At 38.9% G+C, this 26,422-nt stretch overlaps 1 long non-coding RNA gene across 1 annotated transcript; it reads right to left on the reverse strand.

Annotated features, from left to right (window-relative positions):
• Window positions 1-1,068: 1,068 nt before the first annotated feature.
• Window positions 1,069-26,269, reverse strand: LOC129057754 (uncharacterized). The gene is made up of 5 exons (XR_008522506.1): window positions 26,179-26,269; window positions 13,957-14,110; window positions 10,418-10,463; window positions 9,133-9,240; window positions 1,069-1,557 (listed from the first exon to the last, which is right to left on the reverse strand). It is a non-coding gene; the product is annotated as an uncharacterized LOC129057754 (long non-coding RNA).
• Window positions 26,270-26,422: the final 153 nt, after the last annotated feature.

Here is a 26,422-nt window from a genome sequence, read left to right on the forward strand (position 1 = left end):
AAGGATTGGGGAGCAATTTCAATGTAAAAGGTTGAATAATGATAAATAATAAATTAATGTAGGCCATTAACTTGCTTAAAAACAAAACAAAACAAAACCTTCAGCGGTTTCTCATGACTTACCAAATTAAGCTGAAAATATTTAGCCTGATGTTCAACACCCTTAAGAATTTGGGTCCAGCCCATCTTTCCGATTCCATTTCTCAATATTCCTCTGCTGGGAGAAGAAGTGAAGGAATGCTCATTGCTTTCTCTGTATTTTCCTGATTCCCTGTCATTTCTCAGGCTCTTCGCTCTGCAGTGACAACACTTCCAACCCTTCTGGTCCAAAGCCTCCCAGGGGCTCACCAATCCATGCTCCTTTGTCATCTCCCTGACTGAACAGAATCTCTGCCTTCTTGGAGATTTCATAGGAACATGAGTTTATCTCCCTTATTTCACGTATTTCTTTGGTGCTTTGTATTGGCTTAATAGTTTTCTCTTTCTTCCAATGCATTTATCAACTAAGATGCAATCTTAGTACTAGGATTTTCTTATTCATATTTTTATCCCCTTGCACATCTCACTCCTAGAACTTTGTACAAAACACTTATTTTTTTTTCAAATTTAAGATTTTTACTACAGCTGAATTTCCTCAGTTTCGTGAAGTAAAGTGGAGAATTAGAACATTTAGGCAGATAATTCAAATCAAAGTATCTATTTGGCCATGATACCTGACCATTGCTAAATGAAATCTCATGACAATATTAATTTAGACAAGATTCACTAATTGAGTAAAGAAAAACATATATAAAGTTTTTATACCCCCAAATATTATATTCATCAATAAATCCTGGTTATGTTTGGCACATCACAAAGAGACCAATGGATCATAAAGATATTATTGATAAGATTCTATAAGCTCATATCCTGCTATTAATTTTTATACCAAATTCTTATTGGCTTTAATGAGAGTTCTGATTTTTTTTTTCAAAAGACAACCACATAAAAGAAGTCTTAAATAAATTTGTTTTCAGTTCTATAGTGAAGTATATGTAGGTTCAAGTGGAGAAAATTGCTTTGGGACATATTTATAGACCATATGTATTTATTCATCTAGGGATATTTGAGTAAAAACTCCCCTCAAAGACCACAAACATGAAACAGTACATGAGTATCTGCATCATTACTATTTTATTTCTCAATATGATTATTATTATATTTATATGGTATTTATCTTTGAGTGGCAATGAATACACTTAATTAGAAAACTTGAAAAATTGTTTCATTTCTACATGGTTCTTAACGATCAAATGTTATCACTATTTAACTGATGTGGAGCCAAAGCACAAAGAGGTGAAGCTAATTCCTGGAGAGAACTTGAGATAACCTGGGGAGTCTGTACATATTTTAGCACAGTCTTCAAAGCTCAGTTCTATCCCACTTCCTCCCAATACCTTTGCTTGGCCATTCTGAGTCAGAGTGATCCTCCTGAGTCACTGTTGCATCAGACATGGCTCTTGTGCCACTCTGTGCTTTGTGTCTGTTGGTCTTGTCTGCCCATTTAGACTTCAAGTTCCTTTAGGGACATGAAAACTCATATTATTAGCTCATTGATTACAATAATTTCTAAAATTACCCCTTGGAATAAAATATGTTAAGCATCTGGTTTATCCTTTCTAGAAACATCTGCTCTAACATTTGTTGAGTACTTAGTATGTGCCAGGTACCAGAGGCAGAGAAAGGAATAATCCATTGCAGTACCTCCTCCAAATCTATGGGTGAGACAGGACAATTACCACAGCTGAAGTCTGGTGAGAAGGGTTCTTTTATGGAGAAAAAGACAAGGGTATCTTGGTCCACAGAGAGGGCACTGCTAACAAGCTAGCCACCTACAATCAATAGAACAGAGGCTCAGGGAAGAAAAATAACTTGCTCAGTATAATGGCTCAGTACATGGCAGTTGCAGGATTTAAACCCCAAGTATACAACTTCACAGCCCAGGTTTCCTTTTCGACATCAATTTGTTATCCCGCTTGAACACCTAACTGTGTCTTACTTGTGGGTGTACTCCTCTGCACCTGTACTACAGTTGCCATACATAGGAAAGAGTTGTTTTACTTAGTTAATGTGCGGAGGTAATGTAATGTTTCTTACTGAATTTCATGCCAAATGTTAAGTTAATGCTAAATGGCTAACTAAAGCATTTGCATGTTTTCAAAGAGAGGTTGGGGGAAGATCAGGAGAGACTATTGCTCTATTTCCCTTTTGCCATTGAAATTAAAAAAAAAAAAGAAAGAAAGAAGGCCACTGTTTAACCCACATGGATAGAAATGGGGCAGAACTGGGGTCTGGCAATGAGTGATGGGCAGAAGGCTGTTGCAAAGTGAGTGAGTGGACATTGAAAGTGCAGGGTTGGCTGCTTATACCTTCTGTCTAATTCAGCTGTTTGTGTGGGTTTCAGACAGGAAAGGTTCAAGTGCAGGATGGATTTGCGATATAAACACCCCATTCTTTATGCCTATTCCTCCATCATTAACCTTCCTACTCAGTCCTTGAAATGAAAAGCCCGGCATCTTCCATCTGCTCCACGTTATTTATGATGATGTCTCTAATTATGTCCAATTGAGTTGCTGTCGATGATTAAAGGTAATAAGTAATAATAACTTGGCCTCATCATTACCACCATTATTATTAGCTCATTGATTGCAATAATTTCTAAAATTACCCCTTGGAATAAAATATGTTAAGCACCTGGTTTATCCTTTTTAGGAACATCTGCTCTAAATGTGTGATAGCATGGGACTGAACGTGTCTTGCTCCACAAGGAAAGCAAACAGTGTTGACATTGAGAGTCTTGTCTGTGCTGGTATGGATATATTGTGAGATGATGAGAGGAGGAAATAGTGATCATGCTCAAGTTCAATGCTGGAATTATAGAGCTGTTTAAAAAAAAAAAAGGAAGAAAAACAAACACACGCACACATCCTGGCATATTCTGTGGCTACTGCAATCTTTGCTCCTTCTTTGAAAAGATTCCCACCTTCAGTGTGGCCCTGATCTTTGCCATCGTGGTGCTTCTCCTGATCTGTATAACGAAGATATTGGGTAAGTGGTAACTGGGAGGAATAGGTAGCGAGAGAGATTACAGAGCTACATGTGGTAGGGAGGGCAGTGGTCTATAGGAAATCCATTGAGAAGATCCACTCCCTAACATCATGTTCCTGCTTTGGTTCTGGAAATTACACCATGGCCTTTCATTCTTTTTGGTTAAGTGGTCTTCTCAAGATTCCTCTTTGGGAGTGAGAGTCCGCCATTGGGGGTTGCATTGCATGTTTATAATGCCTTGGTATGCTTTCCTTTATAACATACTTACCTCTTTATGGGGATGGTAGCCACTGTAGAGAGACACCGCATTTTCTTAGTGGTAAAAGATACTAGGGAAACATTAGCTCTGAAAATGGTATTTAAAACAGTGGCTACCATTTTGGTCAGTGAAAATATAGAACATTACCATCATCACAGAAAGTGCTGTTTTAGAGAGTACAGATAGACCTTTAGAAACATTTATTAAGTAAGGATTCAATGTGATAAACTTTTGCTGGGTGATAAGAGCTTATTTGCCACAGGCGCCCCCTAAAAATTTGAGCGACTGAATCACATATAATCTATTTCAGCTCTGAAGAACTCAGATACTTAAAAATTATAAGATACAAAAACAAGATACAAGGCCTGACACGGTGGCTCATGCCTGTCATTACAGCACTTTGGGAGGCCAAAATGGGCTTTGGGAGCTCCTAGACCCTTTGCCATGGTACCTCTGGTTTCTCAGGGACTTTGCATATACATCTTCTGATTGAATTCACTGAGCACAGCTGCAGTGAGCCACGTTCAAGCCACTGTACTCCAGCCTGGGCGACAGAGTGTGACCTTGTCTCAAAGCAACAGCAACCACCAGGATCTATGTCTCTATGTTATCAATATATAAAATAAATGAATATTTAAAAATGAATTACTCTTTATTTGTTGTCTCATTTACTACTCATAAAAATTCTGAAAGAGTGGATTATGCCTATTTTATAAATGAATAAATAGGTCCTGTGAGGCTAGATAACTTATCCAAGGCCACAGAGACTACCTAGCATTCCATGTAAGTGGTAGACCCTGTCTGGCCTTTAGAATCCTATTTCAATGCCTTTTTCCAAAATATCCTACATACATACACAGGTGGACATAAATGCGTATTTACTCTTTCTATAGAGAATATTAGGCTCCAAATGAACTCAATTGTATCATAATCAGACTAAATGCAAATTATATCTGGGAAATAAAACTAAAAATCTGTGGTGTAAAAACCTTTGAATTATTTTTTTAGATCTCTTACACTAGGTCAAAAAATGCAAAACATTTTTTAAATTGATATTAATGGTGACATAAATATTCAATGAGATGAACACAAAATAGATTTTCTAATTTTATAATTTTGTCACATTATGAAATCACAGTGGTGGAAGTTTAATTTCCTTTCTAACTTGAAATCTTCACTTCTTCTCTCTGCTTTGACCAGGTCATTAGTTACCTACAGTCAAGTATGGATTTGGACTTCTCTGCCTAGGTCAGGGTGGCTCCCAGACCCCTTGCCATTGTACCTCTGGTTTTTCAGAAACTTTTCATATAAACCTTCTGATTGAATTCACAGAAACTAAGGAATATCTATGTCACTGGTATATAAGTACTTGTGGAACTTCTATGTGGCTCCAGGGGTATGATTTGGCCTTGGCATCCACTCCCTTTAATACTTTCAAGGTCCCTGAAGAATTTCATATTTCAGGAAAGAGTTCTAGTCACATTGTATCATTAACTTTTTGGAGTGTTGTGGAATAACATTTAGTTCGATTCTGATAGAATAAAGGTGCAAATCCACATGCATAATTTAAAATAAAAATCCCTTCTCTGGTACCATATAAATACATGCCAGGTGTGAAAGGAGAACTGAAACAGTCTCTGAGGATGCTATCGCAAAGGAGGCCAAGCTTTCTCCATCAGCTACTTTCAGCCCCTGGGGAACTCATGTGAGTAGCTTCCACCATCACATCTGATGTTACTCCTAGAAACTTTCCAGGGATCCCTTTTACTCTCCCTACCCTCTCTTTCTCTGCCATAAATATAAATCAAGAGTGAATTTCTGGAGGTTCAACCTGGAATACCTTGCTTCCTTTATTGGGCTGTGAACCAGAAAGAATGAGGTAAGATACTTACAAAAGTTATTTGTTAGCTTCTAGACTACATTGGTGTAAGGGCATCATTTTTTTTTATTTGCAGAAGAGTTTAAGCTTCAGCTAAATAGCCAAATGCTAAGAAACTCACCCCCACAAAAAAAGCTGTTAGAAATAAAAAACAAATTGAGTAAAGTTGCAGGATATAAAATCAACATACAAAAACAGTGTGTTTCTGTCCACTAACAAAAAAAATCCAAAAAGGAAATTAAAAAACAATCTCATTTAAAACAGCATCAAAAAAGCCTTAGATATAAATTTAACCAAGGGGTGAAAGATCTGTACACTGAAAACTATAAAGCACCAATAAAACAAATTAGAGACAAATAAATGAAAATAAGTCCCATGTTCATAAATTAGAAGAAATAATATTGTTAAAATGTCCATACTACCAAAAGATGTCTAATGATTCAATGCAATCGCTATCAAAATTCCAATGGCATTTTTTTCACAGATATAAAAAACAATCCACAAATTTATATAGAACCACACAGACACACAAGCAGAATAGCCAAAGCAATCTTAAGTAAGAAGGACAAAACTTAGAGGCATCACACTCTCTGAATTCAAATTATATTACAAAGCTATAGTAGTCAAGCCAGTATGGTACTGACATAGAAATAGACACATAAACCAATGGAACAGAATAGAAGGTCCAGAAATAAACCCACACATATACGATCAACTAATTTTTGACCAGGGCATCAAGAATGCACAAGGAGAAAAAATATTCTCTTCAATAAATGGTGTTGGGAAAATTGGTTATCCACAGGAAAACAAATGAAATTGCACCCTATTTTACACCATAGGCAAAAATCAACTCAACATTGATTAAAGACTTAAACATAAAATCTGAAACCATAAAACTCCCAGAAGAAAACATGGGGAAAAAGTCTCTTGACATTGGTTCTGGCAGTAATGTTTTGATTATGACACCAAACGCACAGACAACAGAAGCAAAAAATAAACAAGTAGGATTACATCAAATTAAACAGCTTCTTCACAGCAAAGGAAACAATCCACAAAATGAAAAATCAATCTGTGGAATGGGAGAAAAATTTGCAAACCATACACCTGATAAAGGGTCAATAACTAAAGTATACAATGAATTTCTATAACTAAAGGGCAAAAATAAAATAATTCAATTAAAAATAGGGAAAGAACCCGAATAGACATTTCTCCAAAGAAGACATGACCAACAGGTGTATGAAAAGGGGCTCAACATTACTAATCATTAGGGACGTGCATAGCAAAACCACAATGAGATATCACCTCACACCTTTAGTGTGGCTGTTATATAATAGCCATTTTCCATGTTCTCACCAGCACTTGTATACATATATACAATTGTATATACAATATTGTATATTGTGTATATACAATATATATACAATTGTATATATATATAATTGTATATATATTGTATATATATTATGTGTATATATATACAATTGTATATATACAATATATATACAATACACAAATATATATATTATATATATTTTATATACACACACACACACACACACACACACACAAGTGCTGGTGAGAATGTGGAAAAAGGGGAATCCTCGCACACTATTGATGGGAATGTAAATTTTTATAGCCATTATGAAAAACAGTATGGAAAACAGTATGGAGTTTCCTTGAAAATTAAAACTACCATATGATTCAGCAATCTCACTTCTGAATATAGATCCAAAGAATTGAAATTAGGATCTTGAAGAGATATCTATGCTTCCGTGTTCATTGCAGTATTATTCACAATAGCCAAGATACAGAAACACGTTAAGTGTCCTGTGATGGATGAATGGATAAACAATTGTGAGATCTATCTATCTATCTATATATATATCTATATATATATCTCATATATATCTATATCTCATATATGTATCTATATATATATCTCATATATGTAAACTATATATATCTCATATATGTATCTATATATATCTCATATATATAGCTATATATATATCTCATATATATCTATATATATCTCATATATATAGCTATATATATATCTCATATATATCTATATATGACACACACGGCACACATGACATATGACATGACACACATATATGACATATGACACACATGACATATATACGACACACATATATATATATATCTCTCACACACACACACACACAATGGAATATCATTCACCCTCAAAAAGGAAATCCTGCCATTTGCAATAACATGGATGACCTAGAGGGTGTTATCATAAGTGAGGTAAGCCAGTTACAGACAAATGCTGTATGACCTCATCTATACGTGGAATCTAAACCAGTCAAACTCATAGAAGCAGAGAGTAGAATGGTGGTTGCTAGGGGATGGGTAGGGAGAAAGGGGGAGGTGTTGGTTAAGGGGTATAAACTTTCAGTAATGCAAGATGAATAACTTCTGGAGATCTATACAGCATATATAATATTGTAGACTTAACATTTGCTGAGATAATAGATCTTACCACAAAAATAAGTAAATTAATTAAATAACAGCAACAACAATAATAAATGGGGTGGAAGGAAACTTTAGGAGGTAATGGATATGTTAATGGCCTTGACAGTGGTAATAGATTCATGGATGTATACATATCCACAAACTCATCAAAATATATATATTAAATATGTACAGTATAGGTCAATAATACCTTAATAAAGCATTTTTTTAAAATACTTACTGTTAAGAAGGAGATCTCTGAACTACCATCTAAAACAATGGATGTGTAATTTAGCCAACTTGGAACTGTGTAAATGTATCAGAAAGTATTTATTCCAACATTCATTTCCTTCTGTCCTCTGACAGGCCTCTTTGTCTTTGACCTGCTGCCATTTATTTTAGCAGCATGCAAAGGTGGTTCACTGCATACTTGGATCTATCCTCAAGAAAGATGATGGACAAAGTTCTCTTCAGCTCCTCCAAACACCCCTTTCTGAACCCTTCTTTCCTTTTTTAAGGTCTCAACCTTTTTTTTTTTAATCTTACTGTTTTCTGCTTCTTGAAGTCACCCGTGTCACAGAGTCAAAGAATATAATGACTTCTCATAGAGGAGAGTTAGGGACTTAACTAGTGGCCCTACCCAGGAACATCAGCATTTACAGGAGGAAATCAGAGAGGGGAAAGTTGTGTTCAGAGGAATGAATGAAGTCAGGATTTCACGCATTGTAGATCATGCATTTGAGAAAAGCTAGGGGTGAAGCTCTTCACCAATATTGGAAGTCTCTTATGAGCTCGGTTATTATTTTCTACACCCTTGCTTGGCTGAGAGAGGAGTAAGGAAACTTCTGTGGGGCCTGAGCATCAGTCAAGAGGACCTAGATGAAAAGCCTGGAGCAGGGGAGGCCCACGGCCACAGAGCACTTGGAAGAAGAAGGGAACATGTGGCCCACTGGTGATCTGTGTTTACTCGTCTGTCTGGTGTGTTCCGAGAGGAGGATGCAGGCCAGCCAGAGGTCAGCAAGTCAAAACCCTTTGAAGACAGACCCAGCTTCTGAAATGGATCTGGCATTCCCTTGCTGGCTCAGTATCCCACAGTAGTTCACACACTTCCCAGCCATCACCTTTTGTGTGTGAATTGTCTACAAATTTCATTGACAGAAACACAAATGTGCAGAACTGTGACATCTTTATTTTTCTGGTACTAAACCATTACTCTCTGGTGCTCCATTTTCCCTAACAAGAACTTTCATCTTATTATTTCTGAGCAGGCTTACATTTAAACCCAATTAGTGTTTTTTCCCCCACTCTTTGTCATCCCAGAGTATCATCTAAATATTTTTGGGGCATGCACATTAGGGCAGCAGTTGTCATAGCTGTCCTTGCCCTTTGTTGTCCCCCATGGGGTGTACCTAATTCACATCACCACTGACCTCTGTCTCTCCTGCTGGTGTCCATGGTCCATCAAGGTCTCAGGTTTGTCCCCACCGTGCTGTTGCTGCTGATAGTGGCCTCTTGTCAGGCATCTTCTGATCCAGGACCTTCAAGAATATAAGAAATGTTTGGATGCCCTCTCGCAATCCCTTTCTTCTTAGATATTCCAACTTCCTCTTCTAGTTCATTGCACTGAGGGGCAGGGCACATCTGAGAGGCTCTAAACTCAGCCTACTGAACAGGAGGGGGAATGCAGTGGTCTCTTCCAAGAATTCCCACTCCCCATCCCAAACCTAACTACAGTTTAGATCACCTTCTCTAGGGCTGGGCCTAGCTCTACAAGATAGGAAGATGGGAGCAGAGTCCCTTCTCTGAGACCTATGCAGTGACTACTAAATATTGCCCCCTTTTCCATCTCAACTCTCTTCTTTCTCCAGCAGATTGAATTTATGTAGTTTTTTGAGAGAAATCTGCCTTCTTCCTAACACTACTATTTATGGTATAAGATTTATCTTCATATTCCATCTGAGTTGACTCAGAAAAACCTTTTCTCTATCGTAAAAACTTGGCTCTCACAATGAAAGCCTTGGCGCTCAAGATTATGCTCTGCTTTGAGTTTCTGGAGAATATTTTAGAAATAAAAAGTCAAGATTTGATTCTTATATTTTCCGCATTTTCTCCTTCCCAAAGCAATAAAAATATCTAGTTTTTTGTTGTGGTTGTTGGGTTTTTGTTGTTTTTTTTCATTGAGACTGAGTCTCACTCTATTGCCCAGGCTGGTGTACAGTGACATGATCTCAGCTCACTGCAACATCCGCCTCCCTGGTTCAAGCGATTCTTGTGCCTCAGCCTCCCGAGTAGCTCGGATTACAGGCGCCCACTACCACACCCAGCTAATTTTTGTATTTTTAGTAGAGACAGGGTTTCACCATGTTGGCAAGGCTGGTCTTAAACTCCTGACCTCAAGTGATCCGCCCACCTTGGCCTCCCAAAGTGCGGGATTACAGATGTGAGCCACTGTTCCCAGCCAAAATATCTAGGTTTTTAGGTAATGGTTCCATGAAGAAGCATAGAATTCGTAATAATGCACTGATTACTGCTTCAGAAAACCACCTTGATACAGTAGAATTGCCACAATTTTCCTTGCCCACTTTAGTGATGATCAGATTCTCATGAGAATCAGGGGAAGGAAGGTAGAGTCCATTAGGGGTAGCAAGGAGACCAAAAGGGGAAAATTCCAAAAAATGGAAAGTGAGTAGACATCAAAATTTTCTTTATGTTTACCATTAAGAATGCTTGCAAAAGGCATCATAAAAATATGGGAGGCAAACTAAAAAAAAAATATTGCTGTTAGTTTCAGCTCTACCATTTCATAGCCATATAACATTTGATAAGACAATCTTACTGGTTTCTTCATCTGTGCAGTGGATATAATAATATTTGCCTGACTTGTTTACTTTAGAGGTATGTATCTACATGGAAATCTGAGTAGATGTTATATTTAATAAGCTTTGTCCTCTATAGAGAAGAAATAACTGTGCCTAACAATAATTGTATGAAACATGATAATTAAGAAAGACCTACGTTCCTTAAATGACAAGTGGTCTTACTTTCTATTTTAAAAGATAGGCATCTTTCCAAACTTAATAGATCTTTTTCTGTGTCTTCCTTTTTTACCCCAGGAATAATTTAGGCGGTGACTACTACAATTGTATTTATCTTCAAGTCTGACCTAGAACTTAAGTCTGTAGCTAAACTTTTGTGTAACTTATTAGTCATTGAGCATTGCAGAAGATTGAGTACTTGGTAAATGAGATGTACATGCACTATGGTTTGAAAATTTATCCCCTCCAAAACTCATGTTAAAATTTAATCCACAATGAGGCAGTATTAAGAGGTAGGGCCTTTATGAGGTGATTGAGTCATGAAGGCTCTGCCCTCATGGATGGATTAATCCATTGATAGGCTAATGCATTAATGTGTGAATGGATTGATGGGTAATCATGAGAATGAAACTGGTGGCTTTATAAGAAGAGGAAGAGAGACCTGAGCTAGCACACTCAGCCTCCTTGCCATTTGATGCTCTATGCCACCTTGGGACTCTGAAGAGGGTCCCCACTAGCAAGGAGGCTCTCACGAGGTATAGCCCCTCAATCATGGACATCTCAGCCTCTATGATTTTAAGAAATCCATTTTCATTTCTACCCAGTCTTAGGTATTCAGTTATAAGCAACAGAAAATAGACTAAGACAGTGTAGCAGTGGACTGTGGATAGTAAAAATCAAAGGATGGTAATGTGGCCCCTGTTCTTGAAAAATTCCAAGTCCTACTGAGAAGACATTTTTTTAATCATTATTTATTATTTCAATAAATATTTATCAAGCCTCCCCATGTTCCAGGTATTGTTCTAGGTGCTAAGATTACAGCAGAGAATAAATGTTTTTTAAATGAAGCTTTCATTTTTGTGAGACTTTAATCAAATGTACAAAACAAGAGTAAATTTTTGAAATATAAGTGATTACTAAATCATGTGATACAGAGGATTAGTGCTGTTCGAAGGCACAGGAAAAAAGATCAATGTGAGGGTGTTGGTTGAGAAATGCAACTTTCAATAAATTACATTTTAAGCTGGATCTGAAATTTAGAAGAAATCTTTCAAATGGAAGGAAGAAATACAGGAAAAGACTCTAGAGTAAGCATGATTTATTTGTAGACATAGAGGAAATTTGCTTGACTTAAACAACAGGTATATTTTGGAGAGAATTGGTGAATCCAACTGGAGAAGTACTGTGAAAAACTATGACAACTAAACTGAGAAATTTAGTTTCAATGGAATTGGCAGTAAAGGGCCATGGAAAGTTCTGGGTGGAGTGGTGGTCAAATGTTGGTGATATAAGTGTGTGTAATGTAATGAACATTGTCTTTAGATAATATGGATTTGGTGCACTCAAAATTCAGGCCACAGGGAGAATTACACATGAATTTTTATTTTCAAAGGCCCACACACTCTGAAGATTGTAAATTACCCGGAAAATTGATTATTTGTATAATCTTGACAAGTCTGCATAAAAAATAATTTCCCCTGAAATCCAGGTTACTAACTTAATAAAAAGAATATTTTTGTCTTAGTTTCTAAGCTATATAGTTACATAGAGCTGTGTACATTCACCTTCATGACATTTACATGTGGGATAATGGATGTGGATTTAATGCAATGATTAATGATTTGTTCACTTGGAGTTACCAAGTCATGTTTCTGTTGAAGGTGGGTGACTAAAAATAGGAGTTTAGATTTTTTAGGAACAATCTCATCACACACAGAGAGAAAGGGGTTGGAGAATCAGTTTAGGAACACTTTTCTTTTTCTTGATCCAGTGACCAAAGGCAGATTGATAAGTGGGCATTATTTTTCAGAGATGCTTAAGAACTTATTACTGAAAAGATGACCAGCCCTCTATTGAGAAGTCAGACCATAGCAGCCATGTGTTTTATAAGCCTTTGCTTTGTTTTAAGGTGGAGTGTTCCTCACACCATTAAATTTGGAGTTGGTTGGGGATAATGTGGTTCAGGTTTTCCCATAATTGTATGGGAATTCCCTGGGTAAAATGTATGGGTCTGGGAAAGATCAGATCTGACTATGCTCAATAACTTCTGACTTTTCAATTCATCAGAATGCCCAGTGGTCTCTCCTCATATATCTCCTCATCAAGCTTTAAGTTGGTAAAGTTTTTCATAGATAAAATGGTGCTTCTCACCGTGGGCTGCCAATGAAATCCAAAAGGAATAGAATGTGTGTTTGGTCAATGGAATTGGCAAACAGAGCAGGCTTCTGGGGCATCTGGACATTGTTCATACTGAAACCTCTTATTTGTTCATTTAGAAATGAACAATCAGGAAAGCTTCTACATTTGGAGGATGTTTGCAAAATGTGTTCTCTCAGGTTGAATTTGGCTATGGTCCCATGTGAAGCAGTTGCACTTTTTACTCAATAGATTTTGGATAAACCAGGGAAGCTTGGCTCCTCATATGGTCTGATCTTTGTTGCATTGCCCATTTTTGCAGATTCTGACATCTGGAATGTAAATTAGAACTACATATTTAATATTTCTGTTTAATGTTTATTATTGGGCTCCCTTGAAGATTGTTATTTGGAACTGGCTACCAAGGGCCTGTTATTCTAATTGACAGAGCTCTCATCCAGCTTGCTAGTTATTCCTTTCTGTCCCTCAGTACACTAAGAAAGGGGTGGTGAGCTTTTTCAATTTTCACTGAAAAGAGTAAGTGAGCAGAGATATGTAAGTTGACTTTTTTGCCTGGCAGTTGATAAATGTTCACTGAATGAACTATTCTAGAGTCTTCTAGGACATTTCTGTGTAGAAACTTCTCATTTACATTCTAGAAACTTTGGAGAACCAATGTTGGTTCTGCTAAACAGTATTCTGGTCCTCAATACCTAGATTCACCAATTTAGACCCCAGACACACCAAGTTATGCACCTTGCTTTACTAAATTCTATAAAGCTTAGTCAATGAATACTAGACAGACCTATGGCTCTCAATGCTATTGGGAATGCAGTTATATGGAGCTGTGTACATTGACCTTCATGACATTTACATATGGGATAATGGATGTGGATTTAATGCAATAGTTCATGGTTTGTTAACTTGGAGTTACGAACTCATGTTTCCATTGAACGTTGGGGACTAAAATACGAGTTTCTAAGAAATAACTTCTACTCTTGAGTAGCTATATTAGTTTGTTAGGGCTGCCATGCAAAGTAGCACAGACTGGGAGGCTTAAACAACAGAAATTTATTGTCTCACAGTTCTGGAGGCTGGAAGTCCGAGACCAAGGCGTTGGCAGTATTGGTTTCTTCTGAGACCTCTCTCCTCAGCTTGCATATGGCCACTGCGTCTTCACGTGGTCTTTCCTCTGTGAATGACCTCTCTGGTATCTCTGTGTCCTAATCTTCTCTTCCTATAAGTACATCACTCAGATTGGATTGGGATCCACCCTAAGGACCTCATTTACCTAAGTTACCTTTTAAAGACTTTATCTCCAAATACAGTCACATTCTGAGGTACCAGGGGTTGGGGCTTCAACGTATGAATTTGGGGGTGGGGGCACAATTAAGCCTATAACAGTGTTTCCAGTAGTAGAGGAGAAGCGATACATCTCATGATTATTATAGAAGCATGGAATCAGCCAAACATAACGAGCAAAGTTCCATGGGGATTGAGAAACCGGAGTGCTCCCGTCTATTTGGAAGAAGCTTTATGGATGAGACGGTTCTGAGATGGACATTGAAGAAGAGATTTAAAAGAACAAACTATTAAATTCAATTATGTGTGGAGGGAGGAGCCAAGATGGCCGAATAGGAACAGCTCCAGTCTACAGCTCCCAGCGTGAGCGACGCAGAAGATGGGTGATTTCTGCATTTCCATCTGAGGTACCGGGTTCATCTCACTAGGGAGTGCCAGACAGTGGGCACAGGTCAGCGGGTGCACGCACCGTGCACGAGCTGAAGAAGGGCGAGGCATTGCCTCACTCCGGAAGCGCAAGGGGTCAGGGAGTTCCCTTTCCTAGTCAAAGAAAGGGGTGACAGACGGCACCTGGAAAATTGGGTCACTCCCACCTGAATACTGCGCTTTTCCCACGGGCTTAAAAAACGGCGCACCAGGAGATTGTATCCCACACGTGGCTCAGAGGGTCCTACGCCCATGGGGTCTCGCTGATTGCTAGCAAAGCAGTCTGAGATCAAACTGCAAGGAGGCAGCGAGGCTGGGGGAGGGGCGCCCGCCATTGCCCAGGCTTGCTTAGGTAAACAAAGCAGCTGGGAAGCTCGAACTGGGTGGAGCCCACCACAGCTCAAGGAGGCCCGCCTGCCTCTGTAGGCTCCACCTCTGGGGGCAGGGCACAGACAAAAAGACAGCAGTAACCTCTGCAGACTTAAATGTCCCTGTCTGACAGCTTTGAAGAGAGCAGTGGTTCTCCCAGCACGCAGCTGGAGATCTGAGAACGGGCAGACTGCCTCCTCAAGTGGGTCCCTGACCCCTGACCCCCGAGCAGCCTAACTGGGAGGCACCCCCCAGCAGCGGTAGACTGACACCTCACATGGCCGGCCAGGTACTCCAACAGACCTGCAGCTGAGGGTCCTGTCTGTTAGAAGGAAAACTAACAAACAGAAAGGACATCCACACCAAAAACCCATCTGTACATCACCATCATCAAAGACCAAAAGTAGATAAAACCACAAAGATGGGGAAAAAACAGCAGAAAAACTGGAAACTCTAAAAAGCAGAGTGCCTCTCCTCCTCCAAAGGAACACAGTTCCTCACCAGCAATGGATCAAAGCTGGATGGAGAATGACTTTGATGAGCTGAGAGAAGAAGGCTTCAGACGATCAAATTACTCCGAGCTATGGAAGGATATTCAAACCAAAGGCAAAGAAGTTGAAAACTTTGAAAAAAATTTAGAAGAATGTATAACTAGAATAACCAATACAGAGAAGTGCTTAAAGGAGCTGATGGAGCTGAAAACCAAGGCTCAAGAACTACGTGAAGAATGCAGAAGCCTCAGGAGCTGATGCGATCAAATGGAAGAAAGGGTATCAGCGATGGAAGATGAAATGAATGAAATGAAGCGAGAAGGGAAGTTTAGAGAAAAAAGAATAAAAAGAAACGAGCAAAGCCTCCAAGAAATATGGGACTATGTGAAAAGACCAAATCTACGTCTGATTGGTGTACCTAAAAGTGACGGGGAGAATGGAACCAAGTTGGAAAACACTCTGCAGGATATTACCCAGGAGAACTTCCCCAATCTAGCAAGGCAGGCCAACATTCAGATTCAGGAAATACAGAGAACGCCACAAAGATACTCCTCAAGAAGAGCAATTCCAAGATACATAATTGTGAGATTCGCCAAAGTTGAAATGAAGGAAAAAATGTTAAGGGCAGCCAGAGAGAAAGGTTGGGTTACCCACAAAGGGAAGCCCATCAGACTAACAGCTGATATCTCAGCAGAAACTCTACAAGCCAGAAGAGAGTGGGGGCCAATATTCAACATTCTTAAAGAAAAGAATTTTCAACCCAGAATTTCATATCCAGCCAAACTAAGCTTCATAAGTGAAGGAGAAATAAAATACTTTACAGACAAGCAAATGCTGAGAGATTTTGTCACCACCAGGCCTGCCCTAAAAGAGCTCCTGAAGGAAGTGCTAAACATGGAAAGGCACAACCGGTACCAGCCGCTGCAAAATCATGCCAAATTGTAAAGACCATCGAGACTAGGAAGAGACTGCATCAACTAACGAGCAAAATAACCAGCTAACATCATAATGACAGGATCAAATTCACACATAACAATATTAACTTTAAATGTAAATGGGCTAAATGCTCCAATTAAAAGACACAGACTGGCAAATTGGATAAAGAGTCAAGACCCATCAGTGTGCTGTATTCAGGAAACCCATCTCATGTGCAGAGACACACATAGGCTCAAAATAAAAGGATGGAGGAAGATCTACCAAGCAAATGGAAAGCAAAAAAAGGCAGGGGTTGCAATCCTAGTCTCTGATAAAACAGACTTTAAACCAACAAAGATCAAAAGAGACAAAGAAGACCATTACATAATGGTAAAGGGATCAATTCAACAAGAACAGCTAACTATCCTAAATATATATATGCACCCAATACAGGAGCACCCAGATTCATAAAGCAAGTCCTTAGAGACCTACAAAGAGACTTAGACTCCCACACATTAATAACAGGAGACTTTAACACCCCACTGTCAACATTAGACAGATCAACGAGACAGAAAGTCAACAAGGATACCCAGGAATTGAACTCAGCTCTGCACCAAGCAGACCTAATAGACATCTACAGAACTCTCCACCCCAAATCAACAGAATATACATTTTTTTCAGCACCACACCACACCTATTCCAAAATTGACCACATAGTTGGAAGTAAAGCTCTCCTCAGTAAATGTAAAAGAACAGAAATTATAACAAACTATCTCTCAGATCACAGTGCAATCAACCTAGAACTCAGGATTAAGAATCTCACTCAAAACCACTCAACTACATGGAAACTGAACAACCTGCTCCTGAATGACTACTGGGTACATAATGAAATGAAGGCAGAAATAAAGATGTTCTTTGAAACCAATGAGAACCAAGACACAACATACCAGAATCTCTGGGATGCATTCAAAGCAGTGTGTAGAGGGAAATTTATAGCACTAAATGCCCACAAGAGAAAGCAGGAAAGATCCAAAATTGACACCCTAACATCACAATTAAAAGAACTAGAAAAGCAAGAGCAAACACATTCAAAAGCTAGCAGAAGGCAAGAAATAACTAAAATCAGAGCAGAACTGAAGGAAATAGAGACACAAAAAAACCTTCAAAAAATTAATGAATCCAGGAGCTGGTTTTTTGAAAGGATCAACAAAATTGATAGACCGCTAGCAAGATTCATAAAGAAAAAAAGAGAGAAGAATCAAATAGACACAATAAAAAATGATAAAGGAGATATCACCACCGATCCCACAGAAATACAAACTACCATCAGAGAATATTACAAACACCTCTACGCAAATAAACTAGAAAATCTAGAAGAAATGGATAAATTCCTCGACACATACACTCTCCCAAGACTAAACCAGGAAGAAGTTGAATCTCTGAATAGACCAATAATAGGATGTGAAATTGTGGCGATAATCAATAGCTTACCAGCCAAAAAGAGTCCAGGACCAGATGGATTCACAGCCAAATTCTACCAGAGGTACAAGGAGGAACTGGTACCATTCCTTCTGAAGCTATTCCAATCAATAGAAAAAGAGGGAATCCTCCCGAACTCATTTTATGAGGCCAGCATCATCCTGATACCAAAGCCAGGTAGAGACACAACCAAAAAAGAGAATTTTAGACCAATATCTTTGATGAATATTGATGCAGAAATCCTCAATAAAATACTGGCAAACCGAATCCAGCAGCACATCAAAAAGCTTATCCACCATGATCAAGTGGGCTTATCCCTGGGATGCAAGGCTGGTTCAATATACGCAAATCAATAAATGTAATCCAGCATGTAAACAGAACCAAAGACAAAAACCACATGATTATCTCAACATATGCAGAAAAGGCCTTTGACAAAATTCAACAACGCTTCATGCTAAAAACTCTCAATAAATTAGGTATTGATGGGACGTATCTCAAAATAATAAGAGCTATTTATGACAAACCCACAGCCAATATCATACTGAATGGGCAAAAACTGGAAGCATTCCCTCTGAAAACTGGCACAAGACAGGGATGCCCTCTCTCACCACTCCTATTCAACATAGTGTTGGAAGTTCTGGCCAGGGCAATTAGGCAGGAGAAGGAAATAAAGGGTATTCATTTAGGAAAAGAGGAAGTCAAATTGTCCCTGTTTGCAGATGACATGATTGTATATCTAGAAAACCCCATCGTCTCAGTCCAGAATCTCCTTAAGCTGATAAGCAACTTCAGCAAAGTCTCAGGATACAAAATCAATGTACAAAAATCACAAGCATTCTTATACACCAACAACAGACAAACAGAGAGCCAAATCATGAGTGAACTCCCATTCACAATTGCTTCAAAGAGAATAAAATACCTAGGAATCCAACTTACAAGGGACGTGAAGGACCTCTTCAAGGAGAACTACAAACCACTGCTCAAGGAAATAAAAGAGGATACAAACAAATGGAAGAACATTTCATGCTCATGGGTAGGAAGAATCAATATCGTGAAAATGGCCATACTGCCCAAGGTAATTTACAGATTCAATGCCATCCCTTTCAAGCTACCAATGACTTTCTTCACAGAACTGGAAAAAACTACTTCAAAGTTCATATGGAACCAAAAAAGAGCCCGCATCGCCAAGTCAATCCTAAGCCAAAAGAACAAAGCCGGAGGCATCACACTACCTGACTTCAAACTATACTACAAGGCTACAGTAACCAAAACAGCATGGTACTGGTACCAAAACAGAGATATAGATCAATAGAACAGAACAGAGCCCTCAGAAATAACACCGCATGTCTACAACTATCTGATCTTTGACAAACCTGAGAAAAACAAGCAATGGGGAAAGGATTCCCTATTTAATAAATGGTGATGGGAAAACTGGCTAGCCATATGTAGAAAGCTGAAACTGGATCCCTTCCTTACACCTTATACAAAAATCAATTAAAGATGGATTAAAGACTTACATGTTAGACCTAAAACCATAAGAACCCTAGAAGAAAACCTAGGCATTACCATTCAGGACATAGGCATGGGCAAGGACTTCATGTCTAAAACACCAAAAGCAATGGCAACAAAAGCCAAAATTGACAAATGGGATCTCATTAAACTAAAGAGCTTCTGCACAGCAAAAGAAACTACCATCAGAGTGAACAGGCAACCTACAAAATGGGAGAAAATTTTTGCAACCTACTCATCTGACAAAGGGCTAATATCCAGAATCTACAATGAACTCAAACAAATTTACAAGAAAAAAACAAACAACCCCATCAAAAAGTGGGCAAAGGACATGAACAGACACTTCTCAAAAGAAGACATTTATGCAACCAAAAAACACATGAAAAAATGCTCACCGTCACTGGCCATCAGAGAAATACAAATCAAAACCACAATGAGATACCATCTCACACCAGTTAGAATGGTGATCATTAAAAAGTCAGGAAACAACAGGTGCTGGAGAGGATGTGGAGAAATAGGAACACTTTTACACTGTTGGTGGGACTGTAAACTAGTTCAACTCTTGTGGAAGTCAGTGTGGCGATTCCTCAGGGATCTAGAACTAGAAATTCCATTTGACCCAGCCATCCCATTACTAGGTATATACCCAAAGGACTATAAATCATGCTGCTATAAAGACACATGCACACGTATGTTTATTGCAGCATTATTCACAATAGCAAAGACTTGGAACCAACCCAAATGTCCAACAATGATAGACTGGATTAAGAAAATGTGGGACATATACACCATGGAATACTATGCAGCCATAAAAAATGATGAGTTCATGTCCTTTGTAGGGACATGGATGAAATTGGAAATCATCATTCTCAGTAAACTATTGCAAGAACAAAAAACCAAACACCGCATATTCTCACTCATAGGTGGGAATTGAACAATGAGAACACATGGACACAGGAAGGGGATCATCACACTCTGGGGACTGTTGTGGGGTGGGGGGAGGGGGGAGGGATAGCATTGGGAGATATACCTAATGCTAGATGACGAGTTAGTGGGTGCAGTGCACCAGCATGGCACATGTATACATATGTAACTAACCTGCACATTGCGCACATGTACCCTATAACCTAAAGTATAATAATAATAAATAAATAAAATTAAAGAAAAAATTGAATTATGTGAAATTTCAATTATTTAGATCAAATATAAGCAATTTCATATGGTATAACATATTTATTTTTGTACTCATAGTATAGGGCAAAGGCTGGCAATTTTCTTTTCTATAATATTAAGAACCAGATGGTAAATATTTTAGGCTTTGTGGGCTATGTGGTCTCCTTCACAACTACTCAACTCTACTGTTATAGTGTGAAAATATCTATGGATGATACATAAATAAATGTATGATGTATTCCAATAATACTTTGTTTACAAAACCAGACAGCAGAAGTAACTAGTTAGTAAAAGAGTCAGGACAACTTGGGCCCCCTGACTCACAGACTAATGTCCTTTCCTTTATGCCACACTAATTTTATTTCCTAGGAACTAGTAAGTTTCCAAGTGAATATTGGAACTTTTTTTTTTTTAATTCAAAAAGCCCATTTGGGAAAATAAAAACTTCTAAAACTGCCAAGAAAAAAGACAGAGGGCTGAATTTGCCTTTTGGGCCATAATTTGCTTACTCTTGTGCAGGGAAACTTTAAATTCCTTAACTTTTATTTGCTGAAACATGTCTTCCCTGATCCTTTCACACCCCTGTGCCGATCACGGAGTTCCTCTTCTGTGACATGTCTATCCCTTATTCGTTCCGAAGTAGAGCCTTTCAACATGCAGAGACTGCAAAGAGCAGAAAATGCCTTGGCTCCAACTCAATGTTGTCATGTGGTAACAGACCACAAACCTAAGCCACTTCCGCCTTGTTGTTGAACTCTTGGCACATGTGTGTTGCGTTTCTATTTTATTGGCTCTTTAGTGGAACTGCAAAAAGATTTGTGGCCTCCTTTCATCTAGCGGGAGAAAACAAGCAACCACTTCTCTTTTCACAACCTAAAATCCTCCTTGTTATCCGTATTGCAGAAGGGACTTTTTCACAGTGTCAGATCTTTCCAGATAACTGAGAATTTCCGTAAATAAAAACAAATAATTCATTGTGGGTATAAGATTTATAAAATGTACATAAATCTCCCTGTCTTTATAGAAAGAGGAAACTGATTATAACGCAACCTTATTGGGAAGACTCCGCGGTATCACTGGGGACTCCTCGCTTACTAGTTCTTTACAATCATTTATAGTGTGGCTGCTCCATGCCTTTCTGGGACCTGGGGTAGAACAGAGACCAAGCTAGGCAAGATTCCTCTTTTCATGGAGGTTTCATTCAAAGGGGAGAAGCAGGAAATAAATAAGCAGAAAAGCATGTAAATCAAATAAATTCAAGTGGTAATTATTTGTAAAGAAAATAGAGCAGGGTAATGGGATGCAGATTGAGAGTGGCTATTTAAGAAAGAGTGAAGGGATGGAGAACAGAGAAGGGGCTGGCCATATGAAGTGTTGCCTTGGAGTTTCACAGGCAGAGGCAAGGGCAATGCAGAGGCACTGAACTGAGAACAGGCTTGGTGCAGTCGCGGATGAGCAAGGCCATTGCGGCTGGGATGGATGAACTGAAGGGATGGAAGTAGAATGCAAGGTGGAAAAATCTGCTCTGAGACAGTGAGGCCCCAGGACACACTGAGAAGTTAAGACTCTGTCCCAGACCAAAATAGCCTCAGACGGCTGCACTTCTTAAAGTCCCTGTGTCCTTTCAACATGTTTTCCTTGCCTTTTCTACCAAGTTAGCTTAGGCCACTCTTAATATTCTGCTTTAATCTCTGGGATGAGAAACTAGATAGTTAATTTAAACAATGTAGTAAAGTCAAATTGAACTCTAAACGGGGGTGTGAAAAACTTTTCCATGAATAAAGTTCATGGGGTGTTTTATAGCCTTTTAAAAGCTCAGACTCCTTCATATTGAACTCTCAGCTGTGTTTTTCAGCTAGTTAAGGCTGCTGAATGGTATACTACAGTCTCTTCCTCTATAATCGTACCTCCCACACTCCTGTATCCTCAGAAAGAAATTTAGTAAATTTCTACAGGAAAACGCTTGCCACTTTCCAGTAATTGTGTCTTTCTAGGATGCCAAATCATCAAGAAGGACCTTGAAGGCAGAATGCAGGGTTAGTGCCCACTTTACTCTCTCCTTCCTTTTCCTCTTTTCTGCTTGGATTTACAGAATTCATTATAGAAAACACTCCCTCTCCCTACTTCTAGTGTTGTTAGCAATAAGAAAATGAACAGTACACCATTTCTTTTCCTATATAGAAGAAGTAGCATTTGAATGGGGCAGGATTTTAATGAGTATGATAGTGAGGGTGTTGGGAGCTAAAGGCACTCAGACCCTGGTCAGTGTGTGGGTGTCTCTGAAGTAGCATTTGAATGGGGCAGGATTTCAATTAGGATGATGGTGAGAGTGTTGGGGGCTAAAGGCATTCAGAGGTTGGTCAGTGTGTGAATGTCTCTGGGCCTCAGCTCCCTTCTCTGTTGCCCTTTTCTCCTTCCTATTCCCATACCATAATGTCATCCCATCAGCTCCTTTGGCCAAAGCCTGTCAATACTGTTTTTTCAACCACAAATCCAGTTTTTAAAGCTCTATTTTCAATGATTTTACTTTTTCATAAGAATTGTAGACCAGAATACTGTTTGGCAGAACTAACAATGATTTTACCACCAGGTGCAGGAGACAACCGCCATGAGTGACTTCTGGGACAAGTAATAACCCTACTGTGTCCTCCCCAAACCCTTCATTGAAATTCCATTACAACAGCTATAATACTTTGATTTCAATTTTAAAACTCCCATTAAAATGTAAATACCCAGAGGAAGAATAATGCCTTGAACTCTCTCTAAGCATTTATCCCTTCGGGTGAGTTAGATATTTTACTGACATTAGATTTTTATAGGAGAAAGAGGGGAGAGTGTGAGAATAGGAGAGTACTCCAAAAGAAAGGCTGGGAACACCAAAGACCAACTTGGCTGACTTTACAATCATCTAAAACTCCATCCTCAGGAAATGTCACTGGGCTAATTGTTCCCTACTTTGGTTTATTGATCCTCGTCTCTTTGGTTTGGATTGGTTTCTATCCCTCTGCCCAAGCCACGATGTCAGGCATCACTATCCCTATTGGGTATGATTTGCTACAATTGCTGGGTCCAAGTTTCTGAATCATCTCAAGACTCGGTGTAGTTGTTCTGTTGTTTGGCTACCCTTCCATACATATTACAAAATCTATCCCAAATCTGGCTGACCATTTTCTCTTACTACTATCCCCTCCTCCATTAGTAATATATCTAAGTCACCCTAAGGGATAAATGCTCCTCCATCCAGGGGGAGGAGGGGATAGGAGTAAATCACAAAACCCTTCCCTGTCTTTCATCCATCTCCCTTTCTTGAGCCAGTTTTTTCTCTTGCACCCTACATTACCCATGTTCAATAGCTCTTCCCCTTGACCATTAATCCCGGATGTGGGTCTTGTCAAATCTTGTTTAAAAATCAAAGCACTCTTCATACAGCCACTAAATCTCCTTCATCTTTCATGACAAGGATATCTTCAAGGAACTCCATCCGATTTGTTAAACATGACCTCCTCTGCCTGGGTCCTTGAAGCCTCTCTTCAATAAAGTAGGCTTTTCCAGGTGCTCTCCTACCACATCCTTTAAGAATGCCTCCAAAAACTCCCTCCGCTGCACCCTTCTTATCCCTAAACAAACCAGATGTTACACACTCTGGTCTCCTATCTCTCTGCTTGTCTTAAGAGGGATCTTAAAAGAAATATGAAGGATGGATCTGGCTATTTTCAAATCCTTTGGAATTACTTCCAAATAGGTGAATTTCAGTCACTGCTGCTTTACCTTGTCTGCTCTTCACATGAATGCAAATTTTTTTTTTAAAGTAAAATGAATAGCCATGTGTTTTCCACTGCATTGCATGATGTACTTATGTTGTATTTTTTGAAACTTGCCTATAGGTCAATTATCTTCAAATGTAAATTCAGGATTTGAGGAGACTCAATATGTAACATGCCTTTGAACCAATGGAGAGATTGGTTCAGAACCAATTGAGAGACTGGCATAGCTCTATGAAGACTAAGCCTCCACCTTTAACATTGTAAGTGAATTTTCTATTGTTTTAATCCTTTATTAGATACACTTTTCTGCCTAATCTTTGGAACAATCAGATAATTATGAGATTCCTCCCTCAGCACATAGCCTACCCCACAGAGTAAAATGCACCCTTCTGGCAAATAAGTAGATCCCAAAGAGAGGAGTGAGAGACAGGGGCTAGACCAAGCATTCATATTGTGTTTTTCGAAGTTTACCACTCAGAAAAGTCATTCCTAAAGAGTAGAATATGTGAGGCATGGAGAGGGGCTGAAGAAGTGTTCCTCTGTGGAAGTTCCTCAGGATAAAGGTTCAGATAGGTAGGCATAGGCTCCCAGTAATCTTAAGTAGCACAAGAATTGCATATGTTGTTTGATGTAAAATGCAGATTCCTAAGGCCTAGTCTGATTCAAGATCTGGAATAGGACCAAAGGTATCCAAATATGTAAATGAACTCTCAATGATTCTAATGCAGGTAGTTGGTTAACCCACTTTGAGGGACATTACATTAGAATCTTACAAAATGTTCTCCGAAAAAAAGGGATTATATAGTCAACTGTTTTGGAAATATTAAATAAAAACAAATTAAGCACACTTTTCTTGATTCATAATATGACAAACATTGAACAGAATGGAACATAATATTCCTCAAGCTTTTTTTCAGACCACTTATTAATGATTTGAGGGATGCCACTGTACTAACACAGTTTGAAAGGTGCTGAGTTGAGTGCCTGGAACAAGAGAACTACCTATTGTCATCTGTACTGGTTAAAATGTACCTGAAATTCAGTTTACAGCACTACCATGCTTTAAGAGACTTGTTGAAAACCTGGAGCATGTTGAAAGAATTTAGTCTTTAGGGGTTTGCTAATGATATCACCTGAACAGTGGTTGAAAGAGACTGAAGAGACTCTTAGGCTAAAATGGCAGTTCAAATATGCTAAACTCACATCTTTCAAAACCCTACCAAAGCCATAGGAAAGAGATTCAAAGGACTAGGAAATAAAGCAAGAAGACAACAGCCATACATTTTGGAAGCTGGAAAGCATATGAACCAACAGTAAATGAGTTATCAAAACCAAAACAGTGGAATCCAAAACGAGAGTAGAGAGAGCTGGGAATCAATGTGTTACCCATCACAAATTCTTCAGAATCTCTGGAATTCTCAGGACAGGACAGTTCCAGTTTCCTTTGTAACTGGGCATGATGGTGGGAAAGAAAATATAAAGGATTGGGTGAAAACTTCTGGCAAAGCAGTCACATGTTTAGGTTTTCTTCCAAGTTCTATGCCACTGGGTAACTGACCTTCCTCCACTCTAGAGGTTTATTATCTGAAGAGGGTAGAACAGAGAAACCTGGGACGGGGGTTGGCTGGCACAGGCGTTAGTACAGTTAAGATGGGCTATCCTACTGAAAACAAGGTATATGCATTAAATACTGAATGCTGAGTTCCCCTGTCCTATTTTAACCCCCAGCCCTAACAAATCTCCTAGAATTCCCTGACAAGTCTCCTAGAATTCCCTAAGCAAGAAAATGAAAGAACATATTTTTAAAAATCTGATTATCCCCAAAGAAAAGACCAAAACCAGGGGCTCACTGCAAAATAGCCAACCACATCACCTACCTGAAAGCTCAGTGTCAACAACCCCGTTTACAAATGCCTACAGCCATATTCTGGGTGCCATATGCCCTCCCAGAACCTTGCCACTCCCCATTGAGAGTCAGTATTTATTTCTCTCCCGTTGAGAATAGGTGGAGCTTTGTGACGGCCTCAATGAATGAAAGGTATTGCATGATTTTTGAGGCCAGGTCATCGAAGACAATATGGCTTCTGCTTGGCCCTTTCTCTCTCTGGATTCCTGCCCTTA

This window comes from Pongo abelii, chromosome 12 (genome assembly GCF_028885655.2).
Source record: "Pongo abelii isolate AG06213 chromosome 12, NHGRI_mPonAbe1-v2.0_pri, whole genome shotgun sequence".
Classification (NCBI taxonomy): domain Eukaryota; kingdom Metazoa; phylum Chordata; class Mammalia; order Primates; family Hominidae; genus Pongo; species Pongo abelii.